The sequence below is a fragment of the Sus scrofa genome, chromosome 8 (genome assembly GCF_000003025.6).
Source record: "Sus scrofa isolate TJ Tabasco breed Duroc chromosome 8, Sscrofa11.1, whole genome shotgun sequence".
Classification (NCBI taxonomy): Eukaryota; Metazoa; Chordata; class Mammalia; order Artiodactyla; family Suidae; genus Sus; species Sus scrofa.
Window position 1 is genome coordinate 90,820,857 of NC_010450.4, and position 25,883 is coordinate 90,846,739.

At 33.9% G+C, this 25,883-nt stretch overlaps 1 pseudogene; it reads left to right on the top strand.

The window, feature by feature from the left end:
* On the top strand, positions 18,961-19,494 carry LOC100627728 (annotated as a pseudogene).

Below are 25,883 nucleotides of genomic sequence, written 5' to 3' on the forward strand. Positions count from 1 at the left end.
ATTTTTGAAAAGCAACCTCATTTGAGTTTTGTACAAATGTCACCTTCTCATTGAAGGCTTTGCTGACTCCCTTCCGCTCCAGCTTCCTTGATTTATTTTTCTCCATGGCATTCACTCCTTCTAATATATTATTTCATTTATTGTTTTGTTTTTGCCTGTCTCTTCCTAGAATAAAAGGTCTTTGAGAATGAAAGCAGGAAATTTTGTCTCCTTTGTTCAGCACTCTATCTCTAGTGCCTAAAACAGTGTAGGACACCTTGCAGGTGCTCAAGAAATTTACTAAATGAAAAAGTAAATATGATTTCAAAAAAGCAACCTCTCTCTTTTTCTAGTCTATCTCTACCCTAGTTAAGTTTTCTATATAGCATTTATTATCTGTCATTGTATATTTATTGATTTTATGTCTTTCACTGGAATTAAGCCTGGTAAGGTAAGGTGCTGTTTTTGTCTACTTTGAGGGAAACACTGGATATAACATCGTATCCAGGACATATTGGGAAGTCAATAAAATTTTGGCCAATAAATGGAAAAGTTAGTAATTAACATAAAAGTATAGTTTTTTCCTTGTCACCATAAACTGAATTTACCAAAGGACTCTTCTAAGGGTAATACAATGTCATTCAATATCTACAACAATTTACCTAAATGGTAGAATAATCCAGTTTCTAGAACTGTTTAGGGTTTAAAAATGTAATTAAGACATAATTTCAAAGCATAATTCAGGAAAAGCCCTTTTGTGGTAACACATGAGGGAGGACATGCAAAACAACGTGATCTAAACTGCAGCCTTATGCAATTCCACCTTGGTCCTTGCATAATAAATTAGAAGAATGAAATTAGAACCCTCTCTAGCCCCATACAAAAAATAAACTCAAAATGGATTAAAATCTAAATATAAGTCCAGATACTAGAAAACACTCAAGGAAAACATAGGCCAAACATTCTCTGACATAAACCACAGCACTATTTTTTTGGATCTACCTCCTAGACTAATAAAAATAAGTTTAAACCAGTGGGACCTGATTAAATATAAAAGCTTTTGCACAGCAAAGGAAACAATAAACAAAATGAAAAGACAACCCAGAGAATGGAGAAAATAGTTGCAAATGAAGCAACGGACAAGGGATTAATCTCCAAAATATACAAAAAATACTTGCACAGCTGAATATAAAAAACAAAACCAAAAAAAAAAAAAAAGAAGGGAAAACAATCAAAAAGTAGGCAGAAGATCTAAATAGACATTTTTCCAGAGGATACATACAGATGGCCAAAACAAACAAACAAACAAAAAAAAAAACTGCATGAAAAATGCTCAATATCACTAGTTACAAGAGAAACGCAAATCGAAACTATGATGAAGTACCATCTTAGAATGGTCATCATCAAAAAGTTTCTAAATAATAAATGCTGGAGAGGCTGTGGAGAATAGTGAACACTCCTTTGCTGGTGGGAATGTAAATTGCTAAACCACTATGGAAAATAATAAGGAGGTTACTCAAAAAACTGAAAATAGAAATACTATATGATCCAGCATTCTTGCTCCTAGGCATCTATCCAGAGAAAACCAAATTTGAAAACATACACACACCGAGTGTTCATTGCAGCACTATTTAAAATAACCAAGACCTAGAAGAGGCCTATTTAAATGTCCATCAACAGAAAAATGGATAAAGAAGATGTGGTACATATATACAATGGAATATTATTCAGTCATAAAAAAAATGAAGTAATACCATTTGAAGCAACATGGATGGATCTAGAGGTTATCCTGCTAAGTGAAGTAAGTCAAATAGAGAAAGACAAACATCATATGATATCACATACATGGAATATAAAAAACTAAACAAATGAACTCATTTATAGAACAGAAACAGACTTACACACTTTTTAAACAAACATATGGTTACCAAAGGTGACAGGTGTTGGGGGAGGGATGGATTGGGGTTTTGAGACTGGCATATGCACATGAAGATGTATGGAATGCTTGGCCAGCAAGGATGTGGTGTACAGTAGAGGGCCCTCTACCTGACATGTAATCATCTATAAGGTAAAATAATCTGAAAAAAAATGGATATGTGTATATGTATAACTGAATCACTTTGTTATACAGCAGTAATTTTCACAACATTGTAAATCAACTATACTTCAGTAAAACTTTAAAAAATGGAAAAAATAAGTTATCTAACAATAACAACCAAAAGAATAGTTGGTGATTCCCTTCATCACCATCCATAAATTTCTTTCTAAGGGGATTTTTATCAAAATTTGGCAATAAAAATCTGAGGCTACATTTTATGCAAGGACTTGGAACTTTAAATATAATATTAAACCCACTCCAAGAAGAAAATAAATTATAAATCTCATAAATATGTAATATTTAAAATTTTTCCATAGTTTTGAAGTTTTAAATTCAAACTTGAAAATGCTTGCTATCTTTCTAATTGTTTATTATGGTTGAGAGTATTCCCTATAGATGTTAGCTGACTTTAACAGCAACGACATTTCTGGATGAAAGACAAATATTAAAAAGATACAGAAGTGTAGAGGCACTGTAGACATTACTTTATTCCATGTTGGCAACTGCTTCAGAATTTTAAATTTAATATTAAAAGTCCCTTAAGATTCTATATAAATGTAGTCTCTAAATATCTTAGTAGAGATGTTAATTATTTCAAAATTTGATTATTAAAGTTAATATAAAACTTAAAATTATGGATTTTATAAAAAATATTTCTCTTTCCACTCTGCACTTACACATTTTTTCATGATTCTTTTTTTTTTTTTTCTTTTTACCATTTCTTGGGCCGCTCCTACGGCATATGGAGGTTCCCAGGCTAGGGGTCGAATCGGAGCTGTAGCCTCCGGCCTACACCAGAGCCACAGCAACATGGGATCGAGCCGCGTCTGCAACCTACACCACAGCTCACAGCAACGCTTGATTGTTAACCCACTGATTAAGGGCAGGGACCGAACCCGCAACCTCATGGTTCCTAGTTGATTCGTTAACCACTGCGCCACGACGGGAACTCCTCATGATTCTTTTTAAATATTGCAAAGCTTTGAAGGTCAGCATAATATTTATTATGCTCTAATTTTCTTATTGTGGGGAGTAAAGAAGAAAGATGTTATTTTTTTCCAAGTGGCCCCGTTTCTGGTTTGGCCAAAGTAAAGAATATAAAGCTTTGGAATTTATTCTGACAGTTAAAATGATTATGCTTTTAAATCTTTATTAGATAAGAAAGTTTTCCTTAAAGTAGGTTATTTATTTTATAAAATAATCAATGTTACAATAATCCATCAATATTTAATGATGGATTCCAATGATCTAAAGAAACAGAAAAGTAATGGTAATATGTGCTGAAGACATCATGGATTACTGGCTTTAAATCTCTAGTCTAAACCATCACAATACTAACTTGATGTTTTGTTAGTGTGTTACTTTTAAGTAGTATTATTTTTAGTTAAGAAAAATACTGAAAATGATTGTATTAACATTTTGTTATATTTTAAAGAGCAGTTTTGTTTGTATTATACATTAAATGTAACAGCAGTTTCTTGAGATGTATTTCAAAAAGGAAGTGGTAATATGCATACTGTATTCCTCATTTTGGATAGTCATCTATACATTAACATGTTAACTGTTACAAAAAATGAAATACTGAAAGCAGACAACCCACTTTACATTTCATAAAAGTTGTTATCTTCATTGGAATGCAAACTGGGAAATGGAGACTAAGAGAGTCTCTCACATACTTTTTTTTTTGAAATGTTCAGTTTCCCATTGAATAATGCAAATATTGGGGATGTGTTAACTCTCCACTCACTGGAGAATCTGTGTATAATTTTACATTGACTTTCTATGTTCAGAGTTCTGCATCCACAAATTCAACCAACTTCAAACCAGGTAGTACCATAGTATGTATTTGTTTTTAAAAATGCATATAAGTGGACCTGTGCAGTTCAAACCCATGTACAACAGTTCAAGGGTCAACTGCATGTACACACACTCATTATACTTGCTGAATCCTTCTCTCTTAAAAATTAAAACTAAATAAAATTGCTTTCTGGAGTTGCTATTGTGACTCAAAAGTAACAAACCCAACTAGTATCCATAAGGATGTATGTTCAATCCCTGGCCTTGCTCAGTGGGTTAAAGATTTGGCATTGCCATGAGCTGTGATGTAAGTCGCAGATGCAGCTTGGATCTGGCATTGCTGTGGCTGTGGCTTAGGCTGGCAGTTGCAGCTCTATTTCAACCCCTAGCCTAGAACTTCTTTATGACACAGATGCAGCCCCAAAAAGCAAGAAATAAAAATAAAAATTAAAAAAAACCTAAAAAGTAAAATAAAGTTGTCTTCTAATAGAGATTATATTTGAAATGTATAGCTAACAGTAAGAACAGCTACTTCTTAAAGAAAATTCAGTATGCATTAGATATAAAGCAAAGCTCTTAAAATGTATATCATGGTTTAATATCTTTACAGATCTAGCAAATGGAGGAGCTGAGGCTTCAAAAGGTACACCCATTGGTGGAGACTGGATTAGTTGATATGAAATTATTATTTCAAAATGCTACAATATGTGGTCTCTAAGATTGCAGGTTAATCCATTAATGTATCAAAGTTTATTGAGTGCTTACTATGTACCATGTACTGTTCTAAGTGCTGGTGAAATAGTAGACACTAGCTTAAAATCTAATAATAAAACTGTAAACAAAATAAACAAAAACAAAAAAAAAAACCCACTAGCTTTTGTGGAGCTTAGTGGGGATAAATATAAATTACAATGAATAAATTCATTGTAGAATATTTTAAGAAATAATAGAAGCTCTGGAAAAGAATAAAGCTTGGTCAATGGGGATTAGAAATGAGAAGTGAAGGGTATGAGTGGGAGGGTTGTAATTTTGACATAGGAAACATTTTTCTAATTTATAGAATGGAAACTAGAGGTCATGAGTCATTCAGTTTTACTTTTATTATTATATTTCTTATTCTGATAGTTATCTAATTTGTGAATCAAAGAAACAAAATTCATTGTTACTTATTTTTTACTAGTAATATATATAAATTCCCAATTTTAAACATTTTTAAGTGCACAGTTCAGTCATGTTAAATACATTCACATTGTTGTGTAACCATCACCACTATCCATCTCTAGAACATTTTTTATCAGAATACTTTTATCACACAAATTCTGTGTCCATTAAACAATAATGGCCTATTTGCTGTATCTTCAGCATGTGGTAACAACTATTTTACTTTCTGTGTCTGTGAATTTGGCCTATCCTAGTTACCTCATATAAGTGGAATCATAAAATATTTTACTTTTGTATGTGGCTTATTTTGTTTAGCATAATATCATCAAGTTTCAGGTATGTTGTAGCATGTATCAGAATTTCATTCCTTTTTAAGCCTGCAGATGTTTTGCTTTTTTTTTTTTGGCAACCCCAAAAATGGATTTCCCAGGGCTGGGAATCAGATCTGAGCAACTGTTGTGACCTAAGCTGCAGGTGCAGCTGAAGCAACACCAGATCCTTTAACCACTGTCTGGGCTGTTGATCAAACCTGTGTCCTGACCTTGTAGAGATGCTGCCAATCCCTTTGAGATACTGTGGGAACTACTAAGCCTGAAAATTTTTCGTGGTGATTTTCTTTTTTATTTTCTTCTAAGAGTTTTTAGTTTTAGATATTATGTTTAGGGATTTGCTCTTTTATTAGTTAATTAGTAAGAGTCCAACTTTATTCTTTTGAATAATATATCCAGTTTTCTTAGCAACAGTTGACTGTCTTTTCCTTTTTTAGTTGACACCCTTGTCAAAAATCATGCAGTTGTGTTATGTGGGGATTTATATCTGGGTTCTCTATTCCATTCCATTCATCTTCACATTTGTCTTTATGCCAGTACCACACTCTTTGTATCACTGTAGCTTTGTAGTACGTTTGGAAATCAAGAAGTGTGATTGATTTCACTAACTTTGTTTTTCCTTTTCAAGATTATTTTGGTTATTCAGTGTAACTTGAAATTCCATATAAATTTTGGAATAAGCTTTTCTGTATTGAGATTTTGATAGGGATTACATTGAATCAAAAATTGCTTTGGGTAATTCTGACATCTTGACAGTATAGTCTTCTAGTTCATGGGCATGGAATGGCTTTCCATTTATTTTTACACTTAATTACTTTCATCGATGTTTTGCAGTTTTCAGCAGACAAGTCATTTACTTCCTTAATTAAATTTATTTCTAAGTAGTGTGCTCCTTTTGATGTTCTTGTAGGAGGAATTTTCTTAATTTTATATTGTTTTAATTTTATATATTTTTTTTGTATTTTCACTGTTTGTATAGAAACGCAACTGACTTTTGAGGGCTGATGTTGTATCCTGAAACTTGTTGATTTCATTCCTTATGTCTAACAGTTGTGTCCATGCATGTGCATGCATGTGTAATTATTAGGTTTTTTATCTATAAAACCATATCATCTAAGAAAAGATATGATTTTGTTTCTTTCTTTCCAAAGTTGATGCTTTTATTTATTTTTCTTGCCTAATTTGTCTTTTAGAAATTTCCAATTTTAATTGTCATGAAGTTCTTGAGGAAATCATGACTCAAATGCTTCCTTTGTTTTGAAAGATGCCCAAGAGCCCTGAATCAGACATTTATGGATATGTTCAATGGGCAGGTATTTTCTGAGGGTCCTAAAGATAAAAATGATGGAAGATGTCAGAGAGGTTCAGATAGGGGAATAAGGACTTGTACCTGAGAGGCCAGCTTAGTCCAGTGGAAAGTTATGCCTGATCGCCCTCTTCTGTGAAGCTCCACAACCCCAAGCTCTGTGATACTATAAGATCAAGAACACTGCCAATATGATCCCAAGAATTCTGTGGTGGAAATTTCCTGTGGAAAGTCTTTTCACACAAAAGAGATGGATTTTTGCTATTAAGATAGAGGGAAAAGTTTACTTTTGATTGGAGGTTAAGAAAAGGATGGAAGAGGCTGTTGCAGTAAGTCCATTGGCAACCTGTGACTAACAGAACCACTGTGATTTTAGAAGCATCTGTGATAAGAGTGTCTCCCAGATCTGGAATACACCTATTATGAGCACTTACCCATGCTGATAAGAACCAGAGATTCCTAGAGGGAATAACTGGACAGCAGCATCCCCCCCAAAAAATAAATAAATAAAAATAAAAATTTAAAAAAAAAAGCTTCTTGGTGATTAAGTAGGTGTAGATTCCAAGCATTCAGAACTAAATAATTCAATTAAATGTGAACAATTTGTAAGCATTATGATGTAAGCAAATAAAGACCAGGACATACAGTTTAAGTTTACAAAGAGAGGCATTCTTAAGAAGGAAGTATAACCATTTTTTTTTCCCACAAAAAACTGAAAAATGCCCTAAATCTCTGTGATAGTTAATTTTATGTATCAACTTGGCGGACAATAGTACTTAGGTTTTTGGTCAAATGTTATTCTGGATATTTCTGTGAGGTTGTTTTTTGTGTGAGTCTTTGAGAAAAGCAGATAACCCTCCAGAATGTGTTGGACCTCACCCAATCATTGCAAACCTGCATAGAACAAAAGACAGACTTTTTCCAAGCAAGAGGGAATTCTGCCAACAGACAGACTTCAGAATGAAATGCAATGGTTGCACTTCCCTGAGTTTCAGCCTAACAGCCTGTCCTGTAAATTTTGGATTCTGCCTCAGTAATTGCATTTGCCAATTCCTTAAAATTAATCTTTCTGTATATACACGTCCTATTGGTTCTGTTTCTCTGGAGATCCCTGACTAACACAAGCTCCAAATCTGGACTGGAGTCAAAGTGGACAACATGACAGCTATTTCAGGGAAAATAGTAAATTCAGAGATTAATTTTGGGAGGCGTGGTGATGTTAATGTAAAGAGCAAGAGGTAATAGTAGTAAACTCAGATTAAGGTGAGAAGGGATAGAAGGCTGTGTAATGTTGGCTATTGCTGCCGCAGGAGACTAATGAGTGAACTTGTGGTAGTACTACTCAGTTTAAGATATAGGGAAAAATCAGTATCATACATAAAGCAGTGTTATCAAATAAAATAGAATAGGAACTTGCAAATTTGTTACAGCTGGAAAATGAATAAGTTTATTAAATGCACAGCAGATAAGTTCTCCTATATAAAAAAAAAGATATTAACAGGAGAAATAAAATGATGAGAAACAAAGGGTACATCCAGAAGATCCAAAATGAATATGACATAAATTCTGGAAAGAAAGCACAGTGGAGATGAAAGAAAATAATTATCAAGGTAAAATTAAAAATACAAATTAATGATCTGAAAACCCCCACAAACCTACAAAATGAGAGTCTACAAATTAAAAGACATTTATTGAAAATAACAAATCCTCCTCTGTACAACTTCCTCACCACCATTTACACACATGCTCAGTGCTAGAATTTGCTGACAATTTTATTTTTAATTTTAAGTATAAAGGAAAAATCTATAAAGGTAAATATTCACATAATGACATATTTTGTATTGAGATAGTCACATTTATATATAGAATTAATAATATATACTGACTCCAGAATCTAAATATTTCTATAGTAGTGTTTTAAAAATTGTATTGTTTTTTATTTGTCTAGTTATAACTACAAATATATTTATTTATCTATCTTTGCAGTTTATTAGTCATTCTGGGAGTTCCCATCATGGCTCAGTAGAAACAAATATGACTAGTATCCATGAGAACACAGGTTCAATCCCAGCCTCCCTCAGTGAGTTAAGGATCCAGCATTGCTGTGAGCTGTGGTGTACGTAGCATATGCACCTCAGATCTGGCATTGCCGTGGCTGTATCATATGCTGGCAGCAATAGCTCCAATTGGACCCCTAGCCTGGGAACCTCCATATGCCATGAGTGCAGCCCTAAAAAAAAGGCAAAAAAAAAACCCAAAACAAACCCAGTCATTCTATTTCACTTTATTTTTCTTTTCTATTAAATTCCTGAAAATTATAATGATATTTAGCATTTAGTAAATATATATATGTATATATATATATCACACCCAAGAATAATCAATATAGGCAATATTCATGAATATTGTCCCCTAAGCAGATAGAAAGGACCTATTTAATTTCTTGTTATACTTTCAGTATTACTTACTTATTATTTAACATTTCTTATTATTTTACTTATTATTACTTACTTTTTTATTTTAAGCATTTGTCATTTGTAAAAAGACAGTTAAGTCATTATTCTATGGTAAAAAGGCCTTATTAGATAAAACCAAAATTTTACTCAGAAGTTTTACTTAAATTTCAAAAAACAGGGCTTTAACAATTCCAAAAGAAAAGGCTAAGTCTGAAACTTGAGAAGTTAATTTTAAAGTAACAAAGTAGTCATAATAAAAACATAAATGATAATATGATACATAAATATCATAATAAATTATTTAAAGTACAACAAAATAGCAAATATAAAACAAATCCTACCACTGTGTCTAAAAGAGACAAATTTTCTCTAAGAAATCATAAACCTAAAATGTAATAACTATAGGAAACATTAAAAACAAGCCATGTGCTAATTTCTTCCCAAAAAACTAAAAAAAGTCAGTGATTTTAATGATTCAAGAGTATAGTCTTTGGAGTTCCCGTGGTGGCGCAGTGGTTAACGAATCCGACTAGGAACCATGAGGTCGCGGGTTCGATCCTGCGCTTGCTCAGTGGGTTAAAGATCGCGTTGCGTGAACTGTGGTGTAGTCGCAGACGCGGCTCGATCCACGTTGCTGTGCTCTAGCGTAGCTGGTGCTACGGCTCCGATTAGACCCTAGCTGGAACTCATATGCGCGAGAGCGCCAAGATATGCAAAAAAAAAAAAAAAAAAAAAAAAAAAAAAAGAGTATAGTCTTTGATATTTTTAATGTATAAATCAATCCTGAAGTCAAATTTTAACAGTGACAAATCATAATAGAAGGAAGGAAAGCATTCTTTTCATTTTAACATAGCATAACTACTTCCAAAACCTGTCATATACTGTGGAGACAGATAAATAGACGAGTTACAGAGAAATACCCTAAAATTTTTCAGTGTATATGGAACTACTAGTTCCCATATGATCTATTTATATAATTCTTTACAAGATCAACAGAGAAAAATAGCATGATTATCTTAAGAGGTACTTTCAGTGACGGTCATATCTGTTCTGTGAAGCCAGCTACTTACTGGCATTAGTAACGATTTCTGTGACGATGCTAAAGGAAACGTCATTTTGTGGAATTTTCAGATAAGAGTGAATAGAGAAAAGTTTGTAATAAGTGAATAAAATGATTTTTCTACATTGTTAACATAAAGTTGGATCAGTGAAAATATTAAAGTCAAAACTAAGATCTAAAGCTCACTTAGGCAAATCATGTCAGGTAAGAATGATCTGATCTGGGGTATAGCAAGGATTTTTTTTTTTTTCTCTCCTGAAATGGTATTCCATTTCCAGTTGAGACCTCCTCAGAATGACCTTTATTGCCCATATTTCCCAGCATTCTGTTCACAACCACTTAGGTTTTACCAAGAAGCCTGAGGCTTTCTCTATAGCTCTCCTCCTCTGTTTCTCACCCTATATGGCAATCACCTTTTACATTTTATTTGTGGCATTGTAGGCTTTTCCTGCATGCATCTCAAAACTCTCCCATTCTCTGCCCATCACCCAGTTCCAATGCTGCTTCCATGTTTTTGGGCCTCTGTTACAGCACCTCCACTTTTTGACACCAATTTTCTGTCTTAGTCTGTTTGGGCTGCTACAATAAAATACCACAAACTGGCTAGTTATAAACAGAAATTTATTTCTCACAGTTCTGGAGGCTGGGAATTCCAAAAGTCAAGGCTGCAGCATGGTCACATTCTAGTGAGGGCCCTCTTCCTTGTTCATAATTGTTCATAACTGTTCATCTCTTTACTTGGAGAAAATAGGTTAGCAAGTTCTCAGGGCCCCTTTTATAAGGGCACTAATCCCATTCACGAGGGGTCTACCCTCATGACCCAGGCACCTCCCAAATGCCTTACCCCTTTATCCCATCCTATCACATTGAACATTAGGATCTCAACATATGAATTTGGGGGAGACAGAAACACTCAGACCATAGTACACAGTGAATGTATCACAAGTCATCACTCCCTTGTCCTAATGATGGAGTTATTGTTGTTTTCAAACTGAGACATCTGTGAATTATACAGTTATAAACATTCTAGGTCATTTCTCCTATTTTGTGTAAGAAATTGCTGGTTCCTCAAGTATACAAATGTAAAAATTAGTAGATAATGCCAAAAAATTCCCCAAAGTACCTATATCAATTGACACTCTTACTACTTTTCATGAGAGTTATCTTTTTCTACTTTTGGTATTTCCAAGCTTTTTATTTGGATATTCTGGTGTATATAAAGTTATAGCTCATTGTAATTAATTTGCATTTCCTTGGTGACCAATGAAGTTGAGCACCATTATCATACCTTTACTGACCATTTGCTCATGTCTTTTGTTCATTTTTTTTCTGTTGTTTTCCCCTTTATTGATTTATAGGTGTTCCTAAAGAGGCTGGATTATATTTTGTGCACACATTCTTTTACATTTATTTATATATAAAAATATATTCTCCAAAATATACTTCTTACTTTTATACTCTAATGTCTTTAAATAGGAAAAGCTTTACTGAGATATAATTTATATAATATGCAATTCACGTTTTTAAAGTGCACAATACAATTTTTTGTAGCATATTCAGAGTTCTGAACCATTACAACCTAATTTTAGAATACTTACATCTCAAGAAACTTCTTATCCATTAATAGTCACTCCTCATCTACCCATCCCAGAAGTCTTAGGCAACACAAATCTATTTTCTGTCTCTACAGATTTGCTTTTTCTGAACATTTTATATAAAAGGAATAATAAAACAAGTGATCCTTTTTTTATTGGCTTCTTTTGTTTAGCATAATGCTTTCTGGGTTCATTCATATTGCTAATGTATCAGTATTTTATTGCTTTTAATTGCCAAATGGTATTAATTGTATGCCTTTGCCAGTTTATTTATCCACTCATCAGTTGATGGTCATTTGAGTAATATATGATTTTTGGCTATTATGAATAATGTTATTATGAACATCTATGCCCACATATTTTTGTGAATATATAATTTCATTTCTCTCAGGTTAAACTTTTAACTCTCACTTTTTGAAGAATTGCCAAACTCTTTTGAAGAGTAAGTGCACAGTTTTGCATCTCTACTAACAATATATAAGATTCATATCCTTCTCAACAGTGATATTTTGCTAATGCATTCCTGGTAGGTGAGAAGTGGTATTACACTTTGATTTCAGTTTGCATTGTGCTAATGACTAATGATCATCAGCAACTTTGTATGTTCCTATTATATACCCTTTTTGGAGAAATGTCTATTTGTATCATTCCTCATATTTCTTTGTTAATTTTTATAATAGTTAATTTACAATGTTCTGTCAATTTCTGCTGTACAGTAAAGTGACCCAATCATACATATATACACATTCATTTATCATATTTAATTAGGCTATTTATCTTTTTATTTTCGAGTTATAAGAATTTTTATAAATACTGGTTACTTACTTCTTATCAGATAATGTTATTATCTTCTTCCACTCTGGGAGCTATTTTTCAGTTTTTGGTGGTACCGTTTGCAACAAAGAAGTCTTTAATCCTGATAAAGCCCATTATATATATTTATATATAGCATACACATATATAATGTGTATATTTGTTTTGCTTTTGTGTTTTTTTTCCAAGAAGACTTTGCCTAAGGTCAAAAATATATACTCCTATGTTTTGCTCTAAGATTTTTATAGACTTAGTCCTTACTTTTCTGTGATCCATTTTGAGTTATTTTTTTGTGTAGGGTGTAATTTAAAGGTCCAAATCTATTCTTTTGCATGTAGATATCCAGTTGTTCCAGAATCATTTCTGAAAAAAGGTTATTCTCATTCATTAAAATGTCTTGGCACCTTATCAGAAATCGACTGTCCATAGAAGTAAGGATTTATTTCTAGACTTTCAACTCTATTACATTAATCTACAGGTTTGTTCTTATGTCACACAGCCTTAAATACTGCAGCTGTGCAGTAAGCTTAAAATCAGAAGTGTGAGGCTCCAATTTTGTTTTTCTTTTTCAAGGTTGTTTGTGCTATTCTATGTTTATTGCATTTCCATATTAATTTTAGGGTGAGCTAGAGATTTTCTGCAAAATTGGCACATATTTTAATATGGCTGTTATTGAATCTGTAGTAATTCGGGATATATTGCCATTTTATAACATTGTCCTCTGATAAACATAGAACGTCTATTTATTTAGATCTTTTTTTTCATTTCTTTCAATAATACTTTCTAGTTTTCTGTGTAAAGTTTTAGACTTCTTTTGTTAAATTTATTCTTAAATATTGTATTTTTAGTGCCATTGGATATAGAATTGTTTTCTTTATGTTTAGCTTTTTCATATAAATAGCTTTTTGTATATACATTATGTATCCTACAAGATCCTTCTTTGAAACCACAATTCTACATATCCAAATCTGGACATCATATCCAGAGCTTATGCCCAATTTATTGCATGTATTATTAGTAGAGTTTCTTTTTGTGTGTCTTCAGTAAGTTAGCTATTTTGAGTTTATCGCTTATATAATAGGACATATGTATCTGCATATGTAAATTAATGATGAAAATAGAAGTGTGAATGAAAAAATAGAAAAAGGGAACCATGAATTAGTTGACAACCTGAGGAACAGTCTTACATGTCTCAACTGTAAACATTCTAGCTTACGTCTTCCATTCTTAGCATCAACTACTTCCTCTAGTCAAATGATTCTGTAAGCTAGATTACATAAAAATAATAAGTTGATTTTTAAGTTTTCTATATCATTACAAAATAAATCAAGGAGGCTGACAAATACATAACCTATATTTTAGTTACTTATTTCTCCTTCAGAGCTCACATTCCACTGATTTATTTTTGGGACAGGGACTCTGTTCTTCTCCTGATTTGCTCGAAGAAATGGCTCTCCCAACTCTGACTGACCTACTTGGTGCTGCTCATTACACCAGTGATGATACTATCTTGAATCCTGAAATAAAATCCACTCCACAGGTTGTCATAACTCCTTCCACAATAGAGCAGCTGATACTGAATATGTGAAAGCCCAGAGTTGCTCGTTGCTGTATTGTTCAGACTCTTTAGTCCCACAAAATGAATGCACAAGAATGTTCTAATGTATAATATTTTACTAAAGGTTTAAATAATGATATACATTATACAGAACAAGATTGTAGTCATCATATTTTAAAAATATACTATGCCATACCTCAGAAGTGAAATCTTTTATAGGAATCAAATTTCCTAATTTAGCTATCTTAACCTAAGTTGTATATTCTCCCTGGGTGATTATCTTCTTTTAAACTCTGCCACTAATAATCATGACTTTTGACCTCTGTAGATAAAAATTGAGCTCATCTCAGGATTATCTCCCTATCATTGAGTCTATGTTACTCAGTATAGATTAAAGAATAAAGAGGTTCAAATTAAATGATGCTTGATAGCTTTTGGTATAAAAGAGAGGGTCATAACGGAGGGTCAAGCTATTTTCACTCCCTTCAGTGTCTACTCATCTTTGGTACAGAGCAGGAAAGAAAAGATCTAGAGAAGGACAATGCACATTTCCTCCTTAGCAAGGAGTTTTTGGGAAATGAATGACCTGATCAGACATCCATCCCTTGGCACACAGTAGTGGTAATTACAAAATAAAATGCTTTTATCAAGTTATACAAGTATCTATTTAGATCATTTATAGAAAACCAACCTAAACTTAGATTAATGGAGTAGGTAAGAAGGGGGTAGTCACATAGGCTGTGTGATTAATGGAGAATAAAATGAGGATATTTCAAGACCAAAGTGTCTCCTTTATAGGTGTTATCTATGCACTTAATTTAAAAACTTGTCTATTTTTCCCCAAGTTAAAAGAATGCAGAGGAAAAAGATGGATTTTTGAGGGAGCTTCAGCATACTTTTTGGGGATTTTCCAGGAAAAACATATTACATCTGTTCATGATACATTCCTTCAACTTTTGAATTAGTAGTAAAGCTTTATACAGGGTGAGATCTATAATTTTCCCGAGTTAACTTTAACAAATCAACTCTTTTTGCCAACACACAGAGATGCGTTTCCCATTTTTCATGTTTCTTTGAGTTAATGTTAAGTCAGCTGTAAACTCAGATGTACCCTCTCTAAGAATAAACAGAGTTCCATGATATTCTAAACCCAGTAAAGCAGAGAAAGGATAGCAACTTTGTTTAGAGATACTTGAGTTAAAGCACATACACAATCATCCTCTTACCTGAGAAATCCTAGCACTTGATTGTAATGGATACTGGCAACAGTAGTGGTGTCAGAAGGAGTAAATATATATTTGTTATATTAATAAAGACAGATTCTAGATTTTAAAGTTGGCCTCAAGACAAGTCTGGGGACCATAATTAGTCTACTCTAACCTGTGGTGCCTCAGATAGCTGCTGGTGAACTGAATTAACATCTCTTGCTTTGTTATTACAGCATAAACATGGAATGATTTTTAACATAATAGGTATTCGAGTTTAGTGCTATTTAATTAGTGTATACACTTGCATTTGATTAAACAGAAAAATTTAATCTGAACCATACACTACTAAGGGCCCTTGAATAGTTGAAAATACAAGATCACTAGCCAGAGAAAAAGAGTATCACCTTCTAGATATATTCATGATAAGACAATTTTAAGAATTGGTGGGTGTATCAGGCAGTGCATAGTATGACAAGTAACAACATCTATATAATCTCTAAACACAATATCAAGCACCAGTATCTTTCCCATGCTTTTTGCCAATTTGTGTGCTTTCCTTCCTGCAATGTAAAATTCTATAAACATTTCTATTGACTCTGTGACATTTATAGGAATAACAAAATTAAATCAAATAGCTTTGAGAGTTTAGGGGTAATAAAGCAACTATCCATTTGTTGGGCTCTTGACAACTCCTTTTAAAGGATAATAGTAGAGTTTTTAAAATTAGTAATATGACAAGACAAACATCTTTCATACAAGCCATTCTTTTGTTAGATATTTCATTATACCTAGTGCATATATAATTTTAAAGAATGCATTTGTAGAAGTAGATATATTACAAAAGATACTTAGAATTATGTCAGTGGTATAAGAACCTATTCCAGTTGTGATGCATTATCATTAGAAATTCTTGTAAAAATGTATACATCATCCACGTGATAGTTGAATAGAATTGCAGATATTTTCTCAACTGATTACATTAACATAGTTAATAGAGGACTTCCTTTGTGGCTCACAGCATAACTATTCAGTGTTGCTTCTACAATGGCTGTGGCTCATCCCCTGGCTTAGGAACTTCCATATACTGCAGGTGTGGACTCATTTTTTTTTTTTTTAGCAAAAACGTAGTTAATATAAACTTCAGGTTTTTTTCTGTTGGTGGAATCCAGATAGGTACTCAATTAGAATTTCAGGTATTTTTTTCACTTAGCATTACAATGATTTATATCTTTTGCTTTATTTCCCAGTGAGCCATCAGTAATCCAGCCACAGATTTGTGGACTATTTCTGAAGAAATACATTTTCATATAAATGAAACAGAATTCTTTAAAAGCTATAATAAATATTTCTGATATTCCTGGCCTCGCTCAGTGGGTTAAGGGTCCGGCTTTGCTGTGGCTATAGTGTAGGCTGGCAGCTACAGCTCCGATTAGACCCCTCACCTAAGGACCTCCAAGTGCCACATGTGCAGACCTAGAAAAGACAAAAAAAAAAAAAAAAAAAAAAAAAAAAAAGTCATGTATGTAAATAGAAAATGCAGTAGTTAGTATTACGGTCCTAATTTTGCATAAGAAGATTAAAACAAAAGAGGATAAATTCCCTCAAATCACATGTGTAATAGCCAGGATTTGAATCCATGGCTACTTCTCCTAGAGTCTAGAGTTTTAACCATTATACAATACAGCTTCTGCATGAAATTTGCCTAACATATTCCTCATTTCAGTAATAGAATTTTTCTGTGCAACATTACCTTTTATTGGTTACTTATTATTCATGATAACACCTTCTTCTAAACTTTGTTTCCCAAAGTTCTGTCCAAAATTCCATTTTTTAAAGTGCTTTTTAATCCATCATAATGAATAAAGTACAGATCAAATACTCTGAATTTTGTTAGAATATTAACCTTCCAATTATAATACAAAGTTTTCCATCAAATCCTGTAGTGCCTAAGGTAGTTATTTCAAGCAATAGCAGATCTGAGTCAGGTGATCTAAAGCATCTTGAGAACATGCCATGTAAGTCTTTAAAGAATATTGTCAACAGACTGTGAAAGTTATACATTCATACATTCTGGAGAAGACACAGGGTGATTGGCCATGTTTATTGGTTGACAGCTGAAGGACAGTAAATTATATTTAATGCTATTCTAGAAAAACATAGCTCTGGAAATTTTGGTAGGAACAATGGAGATTCCTACCATAGAAATATGCTTGTCTGGGAATATTGCATACAACATATGGTCATTTCTATAAAAATAAAAGAATAGAAAATGCATAGACTCTGGCACATAATAAATATTCAATATATGTTAGCTACTCTGATAATGATGGTATACAAATAAAATTTGAATCTTTTTTCAAGTGTCTAAATTGTTCCAAGTAATACATTAAATCTGTAGAGAAATTTTGGAGATGATTGTGATTTTTGTGCTGGGTTATAGCTGTTTTCTTCTGTGTTGAAAGTCATATCTTGTCTTGCCATACAACCTTTGCAAAAGGTGGGCCTTGATAGCTGAGCTTCATATATGGTCAATATAATGATGCCTCTTTATTCTCATATATTTCCTACCTTCCAATTAAGTGGAACAAATGCATTTGTATGAAAGGTTTTTAACTGGAAACAAAACAATAAGTCCTTCCTTGCTTGTATATATAAAATATTTCAATACATTAAGCTTAACTTCTAACATAATAGCTATATTATCTTAGAAAACATGTCAAAATTGGAAGAGAGGGGAGTTCCGTCGTGGCTCAGTAGTTAGCGAATCCGACTAGGAACCATGAGGTTGCGGGTTCGATCCCTGCCCTTGCTCAGTGGGTTAAAGGATCCAGCATTGCCGTGAGCTGTGGTGTACGTTGCAGATGCGGCTCGGATCCCGCGTTGCTGTGGCTCTGGCATAGGCCAGTGGCTACAGCTCCGATTCAACCCCTAACCTGGGAACGCCATATCCCGCGGGAGCGGCCCAAGAAATGGCAAAAAGACAAAAAAATAAAAATAAAAAAAGAATAAAGAAATTGGAAGAGAAACTGGGAAGGATTCCAATGTTTCTTGAGTTCTGCTCTGTGCCAGATGACTTTCATAAGTTGATATGTTCTATCCTAACAGCAGTTTTACATTATAGTTACTCCTATTTTTGACATTAAAAAAAGGACAAGGATTCCCGTCGTGGCGTAGTGGTTAACGAATCCGACTAGGAACCATGAGGTTGAGGGTTCGATCCCTGCCCTTGCTCAGTGAGTTAACGATCTGGCGTAGCCCTGAGCTGTGGTGTAGGTTGCAGACGCGGCCTGGATCTGCGCTGCTGTGGCTCTGGCGTAGGTTGGCAGCTACAGCTCCGATTCGACCCCTAGCCTGGAAACCTCCATATGCCGCAGGAGCGGCCCAAGAAATGGCAAAAAGACAAAAAAAAAAAAAAAAAAAAAAAAAGACAAGATTAACTATTGCTTTTTAGCATTTATAATTGCCTATTGAAAATTAGTTTTCAGCTTTTCTGACCACTTCTCCCTCCCCCCTGAGTGCCACCCCAGCTGCATTGCTGTTGCTCTAAGCTCCCAGCTCCTGCTAAGCTAACGCCGTGGTCGTCTGCCTCCAGCCACCACCATGAGTGTCTACCAGGACCTCATCAGCCATGATGAGATGTTTTCCAACATCTATAAGATCCGGGAGATTGCGGACGGGCTGTGTCTGGAGGTGGAGAGGAAGATGGTCAGTAGAGTAGAGGGTAACACTGATGACTCGCTCATTGGTGGAAATGCCTACGCTGGAGGTCCCAGGGCCAAGGTACGAAAGCACAGTAATCACTGGTGTCGATATTGTTATGAACTACCACCTGCAGGAAACCAGCTTCACAAAGGAAGCCTATAAGAAGTACATCAAAGATTACATGAAGTCAATCAAAGGGAGAAACTTGAAGAACAGAGCCAAGAAAGAGTAAAACCTTTTATGACAGGAGCTAGAGAACAAATCAAGCACATCCTTGCTAATTTCAAAAACTATCAGTTTTTTATTGGTAAAAATAGGAATCCAGATGGCATGATTGCTCTGCTGGGCCACCGTGAAGATGATGTGACTCCGTATATGATTTTCTTTAAGGATGGCTTAGAAATGGAAAAATGTTAACAAATTTGTCTGTTACTTTGGATCTATTGCCTGTCATCATAACTGGCTGGCCGCTGTTTTTCATCCACAAAACACCAGGACTTAGACAAATGGGACTGATGGCATCTTGAGCTTGTTATTTTGACATTGATTTTTTTTTTTTTTTTTTGAAGCAAGGGCATTGTTTTTGCAGGAAAACAAAACAAAACATGTCATGTAGGTTGTCTAAAAATAAAATGCATTTAAACTCATTTGAGAATGCCCCTTAGTTTAATATGTAATATCTAAATCATGCTGTGTAGCCTTCCTGGAGAAGCTAGAACCTTGTTGTAGACCACAACTGGAAAGTATAAGGCCATCTTCAGATAACTTCTGCAGTTGAAAGCCACTTCCTGGACTTGGAATATAAACAAGAATCAAAATATTTGAGTCGAAAGGAAAAACCATGCTCAGAGCAGTGCCAACAGCTGAAGTGGATTCTTTACACTTTCATCACCTACAAATGGAAGAGATTAACCAAAAGAATAAAAAGACTAATACAGTTGCAAAAACAAAAATTAGTTTTCACTCTCACCATTTAAAGAACCATAAGAAATGGTACATGGTCTGTTTGTATATTTTCCCAGAAACTTACATAGTGTTTTCCACGTGTAGGAAGTCTAAATATATTTACATATGGACTGAATGGATAAAAGTCATGTGGCAGAATAAAAATTTAAACCTAAGTTTATGCTCATTTCGATAATTACTGGAAGTCAAAACTTTATGGGCTTGAGATGAAATCAGTTAAACATGCAATGCGAGTGGATATTTTCTATGGTTTTGATCAGTGAAATGATAAGCTGATACTGTTCATTCCATAAATTCTCCACTCCCTTGTAAAATTACAGCTGCCAGCATAAAACTTAGTATCACTATCTCCAAAGTCTACATGCCGTCATTCTCTTTTTCTTAGTAAGTTAGATTTCTAGGAAACTAATTCTGGGATTCTAGATTTTTGCTTTGAAGGTTAGTTGAAATGTTCTCTAGGGAAAAAAAAAATCTGTGAAGGTTTAATGAAGCAACCAGAGGGAGAAGATGAACTGTGATAGAGTTGCATCTAAAAGGAGCTCTGGATCAGTTGGGATACTCTTGCAGGGTGACCTCAGTTGTGAAAAGGGTTCTGTGGGTTTTTACAATCTACTATCTACAAAAATCATTTGCTGTGAGTTGTCTCCAAGAGGGGAGCATGACCTTTGGAGAGGTGGCTCGCTTGGGCAGAGGATAACTCCTGGAGAGGGATTTGACTAGAATGAAGTCTGTGTGCCATAACACAGCATACACATGGATTTTTCGTAACCTGTTAAATGATAAAATTTGTTGATCATATCAGCAAGTCCAGTGGAAATAATGTAAACTCTTAGGGCATAGGCAGATATCACTATTTCTGGGCAGTTCTTATAAGAAGTGCAGACAAAGAAAAATGCCTCATCATCTCATTGTGGGAAAGAGTTTATGTAGCTGCCTGGGTTATGTATATGATAATCTCTCAAAAGAGTGCTTGACAGTTTCCAGGAAACATTTCTCAACTTAATTGCTAGCAGTTGACCAAGGAACATCCTCACTAAAGTGGAAGCTGAGTGGTCTGTGGTGATGATACCAGACTTAGATCCAGAACACTGCCTCTTGTGTTTTGTCTTTGCTACAAGGTCCCTAATTCCTATTCTGTAATTTAGCATTTCTTTCCCTATACTCTGTGTACTCTATGTACTGCTCACAATCTAATAATTCTTATTGTTGCTATTAATAATAATAGTAATGAGTAAAACCATCAAAAATATGTGACTAGAAATTTTCCAAATGATTTTCACATGTAAGAAGATGTTAATTGGAACAAAGCTAAGCTGCTATAACAAAAGACTTCAAATTATAGCCGCACAAAGTGAGTTTATTTTTCTCTTGTGTAATGGTGAGTATATCAGTGTTCACCACCTCAGAAATGTTTCTGGTCTTCATAGCTATTCAAAAGGTTAGCTTCTTTCTAAGGCATTGCTCTACCATACCTGAGAGATTAGTCATTGCTGTATGATTGACGTTCCATTGCCATTATCTCCTCACAACTGAAAGAGGTATGGGTGGAGGATTTACTCCTGAGGTCATTTCAGGCCAGAAATGGCACCTATCACTTCTGCACAAATTCCATTGGCAGATAATTATTTGCTCATAATTAACTGCGAAGGAATCTTGAATTGCCTAACTTGGCAGAAATGTATCTGGCTATAATTGTAATGAAAGATACAAAACTGATTTGTGTGGAAGGCGAGCAACTCGACTGGCAAATTCACTAATAGCTTTTCTAATTTCATTTTCTGCACTTTTTCTTCTCTTTACCCAAGCTCAAAATAAATGTTTTCTAGTTTCTAAGAGAAAACACATTCTCTTCAAATGATAATTACCACAAATACTTTTCTCTGGATCTCATCCTTGGTATTTCCATCATGAGAAGAGTATTGGGAAACCAAAATCAGACTCCTGTTTCATGCTCTCTGTGACTTTATTCTGAATTAGTGATTCAAGTTTTTAAATGAGAGAGAGAGTAGTAAGAAGAAAGAGGTTGAGACAAATGGCAAAAAATATCAGTATTACAAGTGTATTTTCCTGCTATAAAACTCCATGAGTTCCCAAGATTAGAGATGTAGTCCATTCAACCAGTGATTTTAACCAAGAGTGTGGAAAGAAGAAAATGATGGGAGAGAGGCTCCTACCAGTAACCCGCAAACTACCTCTCTGCAACCCAAGAAAATTGAGTGTCTCCCATTCTGACTCCTGCTTCTTTCCCTTTTATTAATTTATCTTTGGCTTGACTAAACTTACACATATGGAATTCTCTTTATTAGAACATCAAATCCATAATTCATAAAAAGAATTAACTTTGCTTAAGTCTGTATTCCATGACTAGGAAAATATTAATTTAGACCTTCTTATCACTCTCTATGAGCTTGTTCCAGTGATTGAAAGTATTCAAGTTAACTTTAGATAATAGGAGAGATCTTGGAGACCTTTCAGCTAAGCGTCTTCATTTGAAACATAGCACAAAGTGTTAAATAGTTTGCGCAATATCACATACCTTATTTATTTGGGGTGAGGACTGGATTCTTAGTCTACTGACTCATTCTTATATTCATCCTAGTAGAATTCACTGCCTTTCCATTCTCTTCCTCTCCTCTTTTTCAACATGATTATCCTTGTCACTACTTTATAACCATCTGACATTTTAATTAACTTTTCTAAGATCAGAATCCAGAAACTGATAAGTACTCCTTTTTCTTTTTTCCCTGTTAGTCTGTTTTAAAGTGGCATTTCATGAAGTATGTTCAGCTCAACTCTAGCCTTGTAGAAATGTACTGTGTAAAATATATTTCTAGGGAATTAGTTTGAGAAATGTTGTGCATTCTGACTTCTCTGAGATGTATAATAGGCAATAGTGCAACACACGCTCTATGAAATAAAACTTTGAAATAGAAATTGGTTTAACTTTGCTCATGTAACTATTTTCAAATTTATATACACAATCTCGTTCCCCGTCTGCTTATCCTGCTCAACTGCTCTGTGCACTATTTGGGAGAGTTGCCTTGGAGTCATGTCCCATTACTCTTAGAAGTTTCTCATATTGAAAGAATGATCAATTTGGGAATAATGTTTCAGATATTGAGACTTCCAGATAGAAGCTGTGGTCAGAATTTAAGATGTCTGTTGAAGACATAAATCATTGATTGAATAAAAAATTTTATGTCTTCTAACAACAACTACTAAATCAGAATATCTGGGTTTAGGCCTATTAATATTTTGTTAAGCTCCACAGATGATTGTGATTAACATGTCTGAGAAATGATACTTGGCAATACGTAATTTTCTCTATTTTAATTAGAAATATATTTTTAACCAATTAGTTAATTTTAATATGAATTAAAATGATCCTTTTCAACTTAAAATTCTAAATGGATAAACACCTATTAACAAACCAGATGTCTTTGTTTGTAATAGATAGAAAAATATTTTGTCAGTGTTTCTCATATTTTATTCAACATTTTTTTTTCTCTTTCATGCCATTTTAGCATGTTATTTCTAAAACATAAGTACAATTCATATTCCTGATTGATATTCACTATGTTTGAAGACTAAACTGCTTAACCGGATCCTTTCATTATCTGATGAGCCTCTCCCTCTCTAACTTCCTCTTTTGTCCCATCCTTCTTTAATCAGTTTCACTGCTTCTGTAATAGGTAGTTTCTTTCAGTTTTTCTGATGAAATATTTTCTTTCTCTTTTACCCCATTGGAATACAGTTTTTATTTTTAATTTAACAAATAGTAACAGCGAATTAAATCTGCATATTTTTATGTGATACAACAAACAAGTATATCAACATACATGCTTTAGAGATAAACCAACAAAGCAAAAAGTGAAATAACTTGTAAACTATGTAAATGTAATTTATTTTAAAATTTAGCATATTTAAATATGCATTGATTGATAACAATGTTGAAAAGTTTATGTGATATTTGAATAAATTAGGCTTTGGTATTCTGTTTCGGTGTCTTAAAACCTGAAGTATTTTAATGTGATTTTATCTTTATTTTCCTCAAGGCGTCTTCTGTTGGTTTATCTACTCATGCTGAAAAGTGAATTTGAAATAAGAAATGTTACCATAGCATATACTCAAGATTTCAATCACATATATCTTTATTTTCCCCTAGAGCATCTATCATATAAATAATGCTGTGGTAAAACAGAAAAAAGATTAAATAAAACAATAAATATTGAAGCTTTGTTGTTTGTATTTTGAAATTTTATTTACATATAGAGTAAATAGAATTAATATTTTTCAGCTTTCAAATCCAATTAAGGCTGAGAAACTATGAAGCCAGTGATTATTTCCTTCTATGTGTTTCTAGATAAAAGTTGTTTCATGAAGCACATTTACACATTTACTATATCTTTTAAGGAATATAAGGTTAACTTATTCTAAAACTTGTCCAATGTCTGATATCTTAGATACTTTTTAAAGAGCAACAAGGCTGGTGGAAAAGATTTTATTTATTCAAATGTCATTTCTGAGTGCACATAAGATCAAAACTTACGAAAATCATTTACTGAGAATTTATAGCTGGAGATGCTTTAAAGTTAAAGGATGATCAAATAAGTCTTCAGGCACAAACATTAAATTACCTGAAGAGTTTTTGTCCACCATTATTTTCAATTCAAGGTAAAAACTTGTCATTGCTGAGTCATAAGCCTACCACCCAATCTTCTCTTCATTTATAATAACCTTAGGAGTAAAATCAAATGTCAGTTACAATTTAGGTAAAATTTAAAAGACTTTTCTTGGAGCTCCCATTGTGGTTCAGTGGAAATGAATCTGACTAGTATCCATGAGGATACAGGTTCCATCCTTGGTCTTGCTCAGTGGGTTAAGGATCCAGTATTGCCCTTAGCTATGGTATAGGTTGCTGATGTGGCTTAGATCTGGAATTGCTGTGGCATGGGCAAGTGGCTATAGCTCCAATTTGACCCCTAGCCTGGTGACTTCCATATGCTGTGGTGTGGCCCTAAAAAGACAAAATAAAAAACAAAAAAAAATAAAGATATTTATTATGTAAAGGATGTAGAAATTTTCTCTCTCTCTCTCTCTTTTATGTTCACACCTGTGGCACATGGAAGTTCTCGGGCCAGGGGTCTAATTGGAGCCACAACTGTAGGTCTACACCACAGCCAGATTGAAGCTGCATCTGTGACCTACACTGTAACTTGTTGCAATACCAGATCCTTAACCCCCTGAGCAAGGCCAAGGATTGAACCCACATCCTCATGGAGACTATGTTGCATTCTTAACCCACTGAGCCACAATGGGAACTCCCAGAGAAATTCTTACCAAGACCATTTTTGAAAGAGGCTTAATTATAATCCAAGTTTTTCTGTTACATTTCAAATTAAAATGAGTCTCAACTTAATTTAACTTTCCTGATCAAAATAATTTTCTTTTTACCCTTCCATCTAAACACTTCTTTATTAATCTATAAGATGCAGCTTATTTCTGTCTTCCCATTGTCTATCTGTGTCAGCCGTATTAGACTCACTGACCTCTTAATTTCTATATTCAGTAGTCATATTGCATATGAAGTACACTCAGCTTTTAAAACTCTCCTTTTATTTCATGTTCTTAATCTTCTACCTCCAACTATTAAGGAGGAGTTTTAATGATAGCAATTGTGTCTCTGATCTTTCTCTAATCCTAAAGCTACCTAATAGAACTAAATAAGTGGCAGACACGTGGCATGATGATTGGGAATGTAATGCAAACAATACTTTTATAGTGAGCATCTGAAAAATAACTATGGGTTGCAATAAACCTACTGCCTTTTACATGCTTTAAAATTCTAGGTAATT